Source organism: Cetorhinus maximus, chromosome 3 (genome assembly GCF_964194155.1).
Source record: "Cetorhinus maximus chromosome 3, sCetMax3.hap1.1, whole genome shotgun sequence".
Classification (NCBI taxonomy): domain Eukaryota; kingdom Metazoa; phylum Chordata; class Chondrichthyes; order Lamniformes; family Cetorhinidae; genus Cetorhinus; species Cetorhinus maximus.
In genome coordinates, this window is record NC_135881.1 from 19,717,183 (window position 1) to 19,729,569 (window position 12,387).

General features: G+C 42.0%; 1 protein-coding gene across 1 annotated transcript in view; it reads left to right on the forward strand.

Moving 5' to 3' along the window:
- galnt11 (UDP-N-acetyl-alpha-D-galactosamine:polypeptide N-acetylgalactosaminyltransferase 11 (GalNAc-T11)) overlaps nucleotides 1-12,387 on the forward strand; it is a 180,479-nt gene that overhangs the window by 2,595 nt on the left and 165,497 nt on the right. Inside the window, exon 2 of the mRNA XM_078536890.1 lies at nucleotides 7,344-7,408. The gene's annotated coding sequence lies outside the window, so the exon portion shown is untranslated. The remainder of the gene's footprint in view (nucleotides 1-7,343; nucleotides 7,409-12,387) is intronic.

Sequence of the window (12,387 nt, forward strand, 5' to 3'; positions counted from 1 at the left end):
AGTCCTGCTTAATGCCATTGCTCATCAAAAATCGATCGATCTATGTTTTGAAATTTTCAATTGACCCAGCTTCAATTGCTCTTTGGGGCAGAATTCCAGATTTCCACTAATATTAATGGCAATCTGGAATTCTATATTAGATATTAGATGGGAGAGGTCTGGTGGGCTATGGACTGGGTGCAGGTCAATGGGACTAGCGGAATAATATTTCGGCACAGACTAGAAGGGCCGAATGGCCTGTTTTTCTGTGCTGTAGTGTTCTATGGTTCTAGTGTTACGTGCTTTCTGATATCATTCCTGAATGAACTTATGCTAATTTTAAGGCTATGTCCCGTATTCTGGACTCTACCACACCACTGGAAATAGTTTCTCTCCATCAACTCCTTTGACAATTTTTAATGCCTTAATTAGATCACCCTTTTATCCTCTATATCCAAGGGAGTACAAGCCTAGTCTATGGAACTTGCCGTCATGATTTTGCCCTTTCTGCTCCATTATCATTCTGGTGAATCTGCACAAGGCCAGGATATCCATCCTGAGGTGCATTGCCCAAAACTAAATGTGGCACCCCAGATGGATGCTAACGGGAGCTTTGCACATCAATAACATAGCTTCCACCTTTTTGCATCCTAACCCTTTTATTACAAAGGCAATCATTCCATTAGCTTTTTTAATTATTTTTTGTACCTGCCCACTAACTTTTAGTGATTTATGCATTTGGACCCCTAAACCTCTCTGCTCATCTACGGTATCTAGCTTCCTACCATTTAGAAGATGCTCTGATCTATCTTCCTTGGGTCCAAAGTAGATGACCTCGCCCTTTGCTACATTAAATTTCATCTCCCACAATTTTTCAAACTCACTTAATCTTTCCGTGTCCCTTTGCAGCTTTTTGCTCCTATTCACACTTTTTACTATGCCACCCAACTTAAATGCTGTCAGAAAACTTAGATATATGGCTCTCTATTCCTTCATTCAAGTAATTTATAAATATAGTGAAAAGCTGAGGCCCAGTACAGAACCCTAAATGTTACTGGGTGGGAGCTATGAAAGTCTTGAGTGTTATGTTGTTGCACATGCTGCATGTTACTTATGGGAGTGGACAATGTTAATGTTCATTGAATGAAGAGCAGAGGCTCAATTGCTGAATGGAAATGAGGGAAGTGCTGCTGAATTCTGGGGAGCTGGAGCACAATGGTGCTCCGTGTTGTGGCAGGAAGGCAAAAGTTGGAATTCCGCTTGGGGAGCATGGGAAGGACCTGAAATGTTGTGGGATGATCTTTGTGACCAGTGACCAGATGAAAGGGGAAATCTGACAGATCAGTGTCCAATTGAGCTGATCAAAGGAGGGATGTGAGAATCTGGGCACCCTATAGGGGTGAGAGGGCAGGTGGTCTTTTGTGTCAGGTGAGCCAACAGACATGATGATGGCCAGGATTGTGAGAGGGTAGGATGTGGTTAATGTATCCTGGTTGATTTCCCTCCCCCCCCGCCCCCCCGAATCCTAGCCTTGGCACACTCAGGCAATTAGCTCATCTCAGCTGCTGCCTTGACTGACATCAGCTGAAGCAATCTTACACCTTCGTGATCAGTATTACTCTATTATTTGGGGAAATTCTCAGTTACTATTTTAACTAAAAGTGGTGGTGGGGGGGTGGGGGGTGGTGGGCGGAGAACGTACTGACTGGAGCTTAGACATCTTCCCGTAGGGAGAAAAAATTGGAAGAACAAACATACAGATTAGGAGCAGAAATAGGCCATTTGGTTCACCATTTGATGAGATCATGACTGATCTGACTGTAGCCTCAATTCTACTTTCCTGTCTCTCACCCTATATCCATTGACTCCCTTGTTAATCATGAATCTGTCTAACTCAGTCTTAAAAATATTCACTGACCCTGCCTGCACTGCTCTTTGGAAAAGAGAATCCCACAGACTGACGACCCTATGAGAGAAACAAATTCTCCTCATCTCCCTCTTAAATGGAATCCCCTTATTTTTAAACTGTGTCCCCTAGTTCTAGCCTCTCCCATAAGGGGAAACATCCTTTCAGCATCCACCCTGTCAAGTCCCCTCAGGATCTTATATGTTTCAATAAAATCACCTCTCATTCGCCTAAACTCCAATGGATACAGACGCAACCTGTATAACCTTTCCTCATAAGATAACCCCTTCATCCCAGGAATCAGTGAACCTTTACTGTACTGCTTCTAACGCCATTATATCCTTTCTTAAATAAGAAGACCAAAATTGTACACTACTCCAGATGTGGTCTCACCAAAGCCCTGTAAAACTTGGCAAAACTTCCCTACTTTTATATTCAATTCCCCTTGCAATAAATAACAACATTCTATTTGCCTTCCTAATCACTTGCTGTACCTGCATATTAACTTTTGTATCATGTATCAGGACACTCAGATTCCTCTGCACCACAGCGTTCTGCAATCTCTCTCTATTTAAATAATATGCTGCTTTTCTATACTTCCTGCCAAAGTGGACAAGTTCACATTTTCCCACATTACGCTCCATCTGCCAAGTTTTTGTCCACTCACTTAACCTATCTATATTGCTTTGTTGACTCCTTATCTCCTCTTCACAACTTACTGCCCCACCTATCAGCAAATTTAGCAACCATACGTTCTGTCCCTTCACCCAAGCCATTGATATAATTGTAAATAGTTGAGGGCCCAGCACTGATCCCAGTGGCACTCCACTGGTTACATCTTGCCAACCTGAAAATGAGCCACTTATCCCTACTTTCTGCTTCCTGTTAGCTAACCAATCCTCTGCTTACACCATGAGCTCTTATTTTGTGTGATAACTTTTGATGTGGCCCTTGTCAAATGTCTTTTGTAAATCCAAAGTCCACTGCTATAACCTCCTTAATAGTAGATTCTAGCATTTTCACCAAGACAGGCTAACTGGTCTGTACTTCCTGCTTTCTGTCTCCCTCCTAAGTTAGTTAGGAAGAATAGTTAAACAGTTTTCTCTTTGTGGTTGAATTATGAGAAGAATGGGTAGAACTCAAAGGATAACATGCCAGAGGAAGAGGAGAAGAGACAACAACAACTTGTATTTGATGGTGAGCTGGTGGCATAGTGATAATGTCACTGGACTAGTAATCCAGAGACCCAGGCTAATGCTCTGGGGAGATGGATCCAAATCCCACCATGGCAGCTCATGGAATTTAAATTCAAATAATTAATAAATGTGGAATATAAAACTAATCTCAGTAATGGCGACCATGCCAACTATCGTTAATTGTCGTAAAAACCCATCTGGTTCATCAATATTCTTAAGGTGAGGAAATCTGCCATCCTTACCTGGTCTGGCCTACATGTGGCTCTAGACCCACAGCAATGTGGTTGACCCTTAACTGCCCTCTGAAAGAGAGCCACTCAGTTCAAGGGCAATTGGGGATGGGCAACAAATGCTGGCCTTGCCAGTAATGCCCCCATCCCATGAAAGAAGAAAGGAAAAAAAATTACATGGTGTCTTTAACGAATAAGTTCTCAAGCCTTTCCATAGGAAATATAGCATCTGTAAAGAAAAAAAAAATCAACGTCTTTGGGGGTACCGAATCAAACTCAGTCGTACAGTTGCGAGGTTTTTGTGGTTGTTCAGTGAGCTATATCTAAGTTCAACATGCTAGACGGTAATCCTTCCCGTTTTCATGAGAAGCTTTAATTTGAGCTAAATCTGGCTATGGTTACCTGGATGGTCAGCTGGGAAACTGCAGTAACTTGACAAAATTTCTAAACTTTTAAAAAATAGGTTCAGCACTGCAGTTCCCTGACTGGCCTGTGGTATTGCTGTTAGCAGGTTTAGTTTAGTGCAAAGCTAGAGACATTGTAAATCACTTCTTAAAAAGAGCTATCTTGTAATTGTGGCCAAAATAGCACATAAAACTGGGATGAAAATGCTGGTCTTACAATTCATTCTGCGAAGCATTTTGAAAAGTTTCGATGACATGAGAAGATGCTATGCAAATGTATTTTCTTTGCATACTCATGAATTGGAGATGTGGAACAATTTTTTTTTGAGAACTGTAAAGCATTGGTCCTCTGATCATCATGGTCTACTGTCAGTGAAAACAATTGTAAGCCTAATTCAACAGTTGATGTATTTGACAGGTCTTAGCTGCACAGAGCCTTCTTGATTCTTCCTGACACATTTATTGTAGCGCTGCTGATATTAATATACAAAATGTAGTGTTAACATGATTAGCTTGTTCCAGTTTAATATTGAACTTATCAGATGCGTAAAAATATTGAAACCCATCTCTTTGAGGTTGGCTGAAATCCAGCAAAAGTTTCCAAAGTGGCCGTAATGAAGGACAGTCTGATAGAAACACCAATTGAAGCCTCTGCTGTTCACATCTCTTTCCAGTGAGACTGAACTAGCAGGGAACACATATTTCTATTTATCTTGGAAACAAATTATTTGATCCATAAGAACCATTTTCTTTTAAGTCAGTTTTTACTGACAAAAACCCCACTTTTTCAGTTTCAGTCATTGTTTTTAGGATCACAAGCTGGGAGTAAGTCGCGAAGGGTGGGTGGTTGGGGCGGGGGGAGGGCGGAGGAGTGGGAAAGTGGAGCCCAAAAATTCTAGGGCAAATTCAGAGAAAATTAAATATGATTTTCTTTTGAACAACACTACTGATCCTTGAAAAAAGACAAACAAGATGGAATTAAGCTAAATGACAGCCACAAGTATTTACGTGTTTTATGGGCATTTTATCTGTCCATCAGCGGTTCCCACTGTAAATGTAAGTTTTCATGAAAACCAGATAAGTTATTTTAGTGGTAAGATACATTTATAGAATCCACAGATGGACTGACACTGCAAAATACTAACTGCTAAAACATTTAAAGTAGCACATCACCACCTTAGTATTGTGAAGCACAAATAATTTTTAAAGTCTGAAATACGAAATACTTGATGCAAAATTGCAATATTGATATATTTGCAACAGATTCTATGAATGACTTATGCAATCAATGTATACTGTGTACCATTTTGTTAATTACATAATTATAGTCATATGCCTCTTCATTGCATAACTTGACATTATGGATGTGGTGTGTGCACATCTTCAAACCTTAGAGTAAGAAACAATTGACAGTTGTGTCTCACCTCAACTTAGGCAAGAAACTTGTTTTTATCAATTAATCATCCATATTTTGAATTTCATAATTAACCAGTGGCACCTCGTTAAAAAATTGTTTTTAGAAGTTCCTAATGATCAAGAAATGAATGAATGGTTTCTTTGAGTGAGATGAGCTCAACAACTTAACTTATCTGTATTTATTTGTGCAAAAGATAGATTGGCACTAAATGAAGTCACAAATTGAATCTGCTGTGACTGCGATTATGGTGCGTTACCTCTCATCTCTATAGTCATTGACATAGTCAACCATGTCACCCTCCATCAATTTCTCTTTTCTGTTGTCCATCTGCATGGCACTGCCCTTCTTCTGTTCCACTCATATTGATCTGAGCATAGCTAGAGTATCTCTAGTAATGGCTTCCCTCGCCAAACAGTACTGTTACCTCTGTCCTGTGTTACAATTGAGATTTATAAGGTTATGTTTTGGACTGTCTCTCTAAACATAGGTTAAAATGAAGGTGGTCAGTGACTACTCCAAATTCACCTGACAGCAAGCCTGGCTTAGTCTAGGGGCTGGCTGGGCGAGGTGTGAAGTTCTCACATCTGGGAACAAAGGGCAGCTCTGCTAGCAGTAAATAGACTTGCTGGCTCCAAGCTTTTAGAACAGAAGGTAAAAGAGCGAGGGGAAAAGAACAGTAGTTGGTGAGGTCAGTAGAGAGAAGAGGCTGTAGGTTCTTTGCGAGCTTCCAAATCTAGATGCCAGAGGGAGACAGTCTCTAGTTGAAGAGATGCATCCCATAGTCCTCTAAGGAATCCGGGAGATTCATCCTGGCATGGCTGGGGGGGAGACAAATCCTTGAAGAGGGCTTTACTGCTGGTAGTGCATTTGGGAAACTCTGCAAAAACTGGGAGAAGCGCTTGGAGAGAGTCACTCAAAGTTGCTACTTGTTGAAACTTGCAAGGAACTAGCTGTGGCACTGCCACCCCCCCCCCCCCCCCCCCCCCTTCCCGTTCCACATTTTGCCCTTTGGTGATATTACCCACAAACGTTGGGTCGGCTTTTACAGCTCTACCCCACCACTTCTCCCAGCCCCTCCACTACTTCTGTTTTATCAAACTGCTTGTCTAACATCTAGTTTTGGACAAGCTGCAATTTCCTGCATCTGAACACTAGGAAGACAAACACCCACAAACTATACCCTTGCCACCATTCCCCCTCCCCAGTCACTGTTTGAGACTGACATAGACTGTTCACAGCTGTTCAAGCTGAGCTAAGTTTTTAACCCTATATACTGTTCATCATAAAGACTCCTGTAACATTGCTGGCTTCCACCCTCACCTCCAACCATCTATTTGAAATATTTATCCATATCTTCGTCACCTCTAATCTAAACTATTTCAGTGTTGTCCTGGCTGGCCTTCCTTCCCCAACCCTCCATAAACTTCAGTTCATCTATAGACCTGCTGCTCTCCTATTACATGTAAAATCTTGCTTGCCCATCACCTCTGTCCTCACTGACCTGTATTGGTTCCTGGTCCCCCAGGGCCTACAATTTAAAATTCTCACCCTTGTATTTAAATCTCTCTGCGCTTCCCATGCCTCCATATCCCTTTAACCTTATCTATCTTAACAAGCACCCCTTCTGATCTTTCTGTTCCTCTGACTCTGGCATGCCTCCCTCCATTCACCCCATTGTTGATAGTTGTATCTTTTGCCAACCAGGCCCCTAGCCTTGAAATTTCCTTTCTGAACCTCGCCACCTCCTTATTTTCCTCTCTTGCTTTAAGACCGTCTTAAAATCCACCTTCTAGATAAAGCTTTGGTCATACCCCCTGAGTCACTTTCTTTGACTTGGTATTCATTTTTTCCTTTTACCTCTGTGAAGTTCCTTGGAATATTAACGATTATAAAAAGGTATATAAATGCAAGTTCTTGTCAACTTGATTTTGGTGTATTTAAAAATTGAGTAAAGTTCCGTTAACAGTAAAGATGCCTGGTTAATATTTTACAGCATGAAATTCACATTCTTTAGGTGCTATACCAAACAATTAACACTCTTACTTTTAACAGTCTGATTGCACTTGGCACATTAAGGCTGTCGTCTTAGAAATATGTTAACACAAATGTTGTATTGTGTAACAAACTGGTGTATGCTATTCATAGCATCTTAAATGATTCCTGACCATTCTTGGATCATATGATCTCATTATCTTCTGTTTGTTTCTTCAGATGAAAAAATAGTCAGTGTGCTTGGTGCTTTATGAGAGAATGAAACAATGCAATATGAAGCTGTGGTAAGTAATGTGATTTGAACTGATCCCTAATTGTCTTTTATAATTTTGTACAATATGTATTAGAGCTTTTAATGCTTGATCAGTTATGTTATTTATCTTAAAATACACCCACTTTTGCTATGCTGAACATTGTACTAGACAACTTTACTAGCGGTTAATCAAGTCAAGAACTGAGTCAGTTATGACTCATGGTATTGCAGTGTGATAAATATGGGGTGCATTGTTCATCTTCCAGCAAAGTGAAAAACTTGTTGATGCATATGAATTATAAAAAATGCACGTGTGTGATGTAAACAGATTGTACTTTTGTTCAAGATCAAAGTATATCTCAGGATTGTAGCCATTTATTTTCCTGAATGTAGCATCTGGAAGTGGTATAAACATTTGACCCTTGTCCTGTTACAAAAGCACTTCCTAAAGTGCTTTTAGAAAATATTTTCTAATGGATTAACCACAAAATAGAAGAAGGCGGTGGCGTAGTGTTAATATCACTGGGCAGAGGCTCAGGCTAATGCTGTGGAGACAAGGGTTCAAATCCGACCATGGCAGCTGGTGGAATTTAAATTTAATTAATAAATCTGGACTTAAAAGTTATTCTTAGTAATGGCGACCATGAAACCACTGTCAATTGTCGTTAAAAACCCATTTGGTTCATTATGTCCTTTGGTGTGAAGTTTAATTAAATTTGCTTATTGATGGTCATTTTGGAAAAGTATTAATCAGCCTGTCTCAGCCAAATCAAAGAACCTGCATACTTTGAAGCCTGGACAGCCAACCCGATAGCTCCTTCAGACAAAGAGAACAAGTATATCAGTTTGTGACTATGCCTTGTCTCATAGACTAGAAAAGCAGTTGTGAACTATTCATTATTTTCAACGACAACAGATCTAGATAAGCTTAGGTACTGTAAAATTATATGGACCAGAGTTTGTTTTCAGTGGCAAAGCAAGCGCACTTGTTGCTGTCCTTAAAGAAATCTTTGCTGAGGGATCTAAAAATAAAGATCTTATTTCATTGCTTAACTAATTGAGCAAAAGAAAAAGTACCCTTGCAAGGCAGCAAAGTTATGCTATTCATATTGCGTAATTATGCAAAGGCTTGAACCGGCAATCCTGGGTTGAATTGTTACTGTAGAATCCATGTGAATGCCTTTTAATTGTTGTGAAAAATAAGAAGCCATTAAAACTCAAAATCTCAATTACAATAGAATGCCTAAAACTATACCATACGGTTACAAAAGTCTACCAAGAAGATTGCTGACATGGCCAAAGAAAATCATTGCCAACTGAAGTGTGTCATAGACACTACTTCCTTTTCTGAGGCATTTATGTAATTTGGTGTGGAAGAATAACTTTCTAGTCTTATACAGTCATAGACATATGCTCTTTGCAAAATGCATAAAGTTGATTTTTCGGAGCATGCCAAGAATTTTTAATACAGGTTATTTGTTCAGATGGTAATGTTATGTGCTGTCCCTGTTATGACCACAGCTGATGTTAATTGCTGGGTTAACCAAATCCCAGAGGGAAACTTGGCTTAGGTGCCAAGTATTCTGAAACTGAGAAAAGGATGTACTGATCTCAGCAGTAAGAAGCTCAGCAACACTTTTGGGATTTAAAAAATTGGAAGTTTTATTAACAAGAATAAAGGAAAACCTAAGCACACAAGATTACAGTTAAACTTAGTCTTAAAAAACATACCCCCAAAAGGACACTCTACTTGGCCAGACCCACAAGTAAACAGCTTCCAGGCAACACTCCCCTATTGATGGACTGCAGCAGTTCAAACTCTTTCGAGTTACCAACAGACACAGATTGCAACTCTTTCGAGTACAATCACAGTTCTTGGTTTCCGGGAGTGGGACATGAACCCACAACCCTCTGGTTCAAAGGCGAGGGTGCTATGAACTGAGCCACAGCTGAGTTCAAGAAGGCAGCTCATCACCACCTTCTCAACGACAACTAGGGATGGGCAATAAATGCTGGACTCACCAACGACGCTCAGATCCCATGAATGAATAAGAACAAAAATCTGTCACTCAAGTTGACGTTGGAGGCCATCACAGTTTAATGATATGGTGAAGGCAGCAGGGTTGCAGATATCGATATTTCTTTTATTAAGAGGAAAGACTAGTGCAAATATGTTGTACATGGCAAGTAAACATGCTGCTAGAAAGCAGGAGGACAGTTCCCTGTCTTGTCCCTTCCACAGGACCTTTTCTGTGTTCTGCAGAACAAGCCAGAGTATCATGATCAGAACTCAGGGAAATACACCATCCTGAGTGGATGAGTTGGCCTTGCAACATGTGCTTTTGAAAGATGGTAAGAAAGTTTTTTGGCTGCTGCAGGAGGTAGCGCAATATGTGTCTGCCATTGTGGAATCTGAAAACCTTCACTTGCATAGTAACATGCTACTACAATGCATTATGGAATTTGTATGCCTAGTTGGCAGAGACGGTTGGCTCAGGGGTGAGAAATTGACTTCTTTTGGCAGAATTCCAATTTTACAATTATGGAATTCTACCCTTTGAAATATTTTTCTGACTTATGTCTCCTCCTCCTCTGTAGTTCTTTGCTTTGCGTATACATAATCTAGCAAGGTCATATTCTATTGTTAGTGTGGACTTCATTCTGTATTACGTGGGCTAACTGCATTGAATGCTGAAATGCAGAAGTCACTTTGGTGATTTTATACAAATGCATTGTCCACAGTCTTGACATAATTGAAGATAAATAAAGGGAAAACTAGTATTCCTACCCTCTTGAAATCTAATGATTCCACCCATTTGAAGTGGCCTAGAAGCATTTGCATTTCATGACAGGTCATAAAAAATATAAGTGAGTGTGTGTGTGCGCGTGGGAGTGAGAGTGTGTGTGTGTGCATGGGAGTGAGAGTGTGTGTGTGCATGGTAGTGAGAGTGTGTGTGTGCGTGGGAGTGAGTGTGTGTGTGCGTGGGAGTGAGAGTGTGTGTGTGCGTGAGTGAGAGTGTGTGTGTGCGTGGGAGTGAGAGTGTGTGTGTGTGTGTGTGGGAGTGAGAGAGTGTGTGTGCATGGGAGTGAGAGAGTATGTGTGCGTGGGAGTGAGAGAGTGTGCGCGCGGGTGGGAGTGAGAGTGTGCGCGCGGGTGGGAGTGAGACTGTGCGCGCGGGTGGGAGTGAGAGTGTGCGCGCGGGTGGGAGTGAGAGTGTGCGCGCGGGTGGGAGTGAGAGTGTGCGTGCGGGTGGGAGTGAGAGTGTGCGCGCGGGTGGGAGTGAGAGTGTGCGCGCGGGTGGGAGTGAGAGTGTGCGCGCGCGCGTGGGAGTGAGAGTGTGTGCGCGCGCGTGGGAGTGAGAGTGTGTGCGCGCGCGCGTGGGAGTGAGAGTGTGGGCCCGCGCGCGTGGGAGTGAGAGTGTGGGCCCGCGCGCGTGGGAGTGAGAGTGAGAGTGTGGGCGCGCGCGCGTGGGAGTTAGCGTGTGTGTGCGCGCGCGTGGGCGTGAGAGAGCATGGACGCGTGTGGGAGGGAGTGCATGTGCTTATGCAAGTATGGGAGTGAGAGAGTGTGTGGCTGTGTGCGTGTAGGAGTGAGAGAGTGCCTGTGTGCATAGGAGTGAGAGAGTGTGTGTGTTCGTGGGAGTGAGTGTGTGATTGTGTCTGCCTTACTCCCAGCCTCACGTTTCTCATTTATGTTCACCGCCACACACCAAAACATACACGCACCCACACTCAGTGGGCCAGGCTGAGTGAGACTGGGAGTGAGCCTGGCACACACGCACTCCAACCCTCTTGCACTCTGGTCGCGTGCGTGGGAGTGAGAGCGTGTTTTTTTTACTAATTACACTTTTTTAACTTAACAGCTTATTGTTATGACATTACTTTATTTTTGCTCAGCACTTGTTTCTTTTCTTAATACCTCAACTTTTTTTTCGAAATTGAGTTTAAAGTAGTGCCAAACCTTATCTTTCTGAACTTTGCTCATTGGCCCCTTAAGAGAGAAAAAAAATGGAAGTGTGCCCACCCACCACCACCACCCACCACCACCACCCACCCATCCCCCCCACCCCCCAACTCTTGTTTTAAATGGAGTTCTCATCATCCATGCTGAGCAGCCAGAGCTTAAGACCTAATAGCCTGGTTTTAAAAAAAACATGAACTTTCAGGCTGAGTGTTTCGATTTTTATGAAGGTGTCAATCAGGTCAATTTCATTCGTTGCTGCACTGCTGTTGTTGGGGAGGGGAGGTTGGGGTTGGGGGAGTTGAGTGGGGGTGTTGGGGAGGTTGGGGGGAAAGCGTGAGGGTTGGGGAGGGAGTGGGGGTTTTGGGTGTGGGGGACGCTGTTGGAGGAGGGGTGAGAGAGGTTCATGGCAATATGTTTCACTTAAAAAGCATAGTTTTACTGACTTTTAGGGACTCAAATGATTTACACATAAGAAAACAATGTAATGGTAGATTTAGAAATGATATGGCCAACACATTTTCTTAGAGCTCTGGCACCTCAAAATGTGGCATTACACCCCTGTCTATATTTGAGCTTAGGTATAAATATTGCACATGCTAACCAATTGTACATAGAAAATTCTAACTAATGTACAAAATACCAACCTAAAGTCTGTTCATGCCAGCAGCTTTAGCACTGGTCCAAGTGTGAGTTATAAAGTAGGTGCTTTGTAGAAATATTGGAATATTGCAGCAGTTGAACCCCCCATCTAATTTATTAGTCCAATGGTGTTTGTGCTCTGATAGAAACTCAGTAAACAATCATTGAAAAACATGCAATGCCGAACACTTGTTATTGTGGATTTGATTTGAGCTGTCCAAACTTATTTCTTGTGACCAAAAGAGAAAGAGACCTTAATCTGATCACTCTAAGTTGTTTCTGAATACAGACACCAAAGGTGGTATAGGATAATGGTGTAAGTGGTGGTGCTCTGAGGTTTGATTTGAGGCCCCATTGTCAGTTGCATATGAGGGTGAGCTTCACTTTGAACAGAATCGAGTCCTATG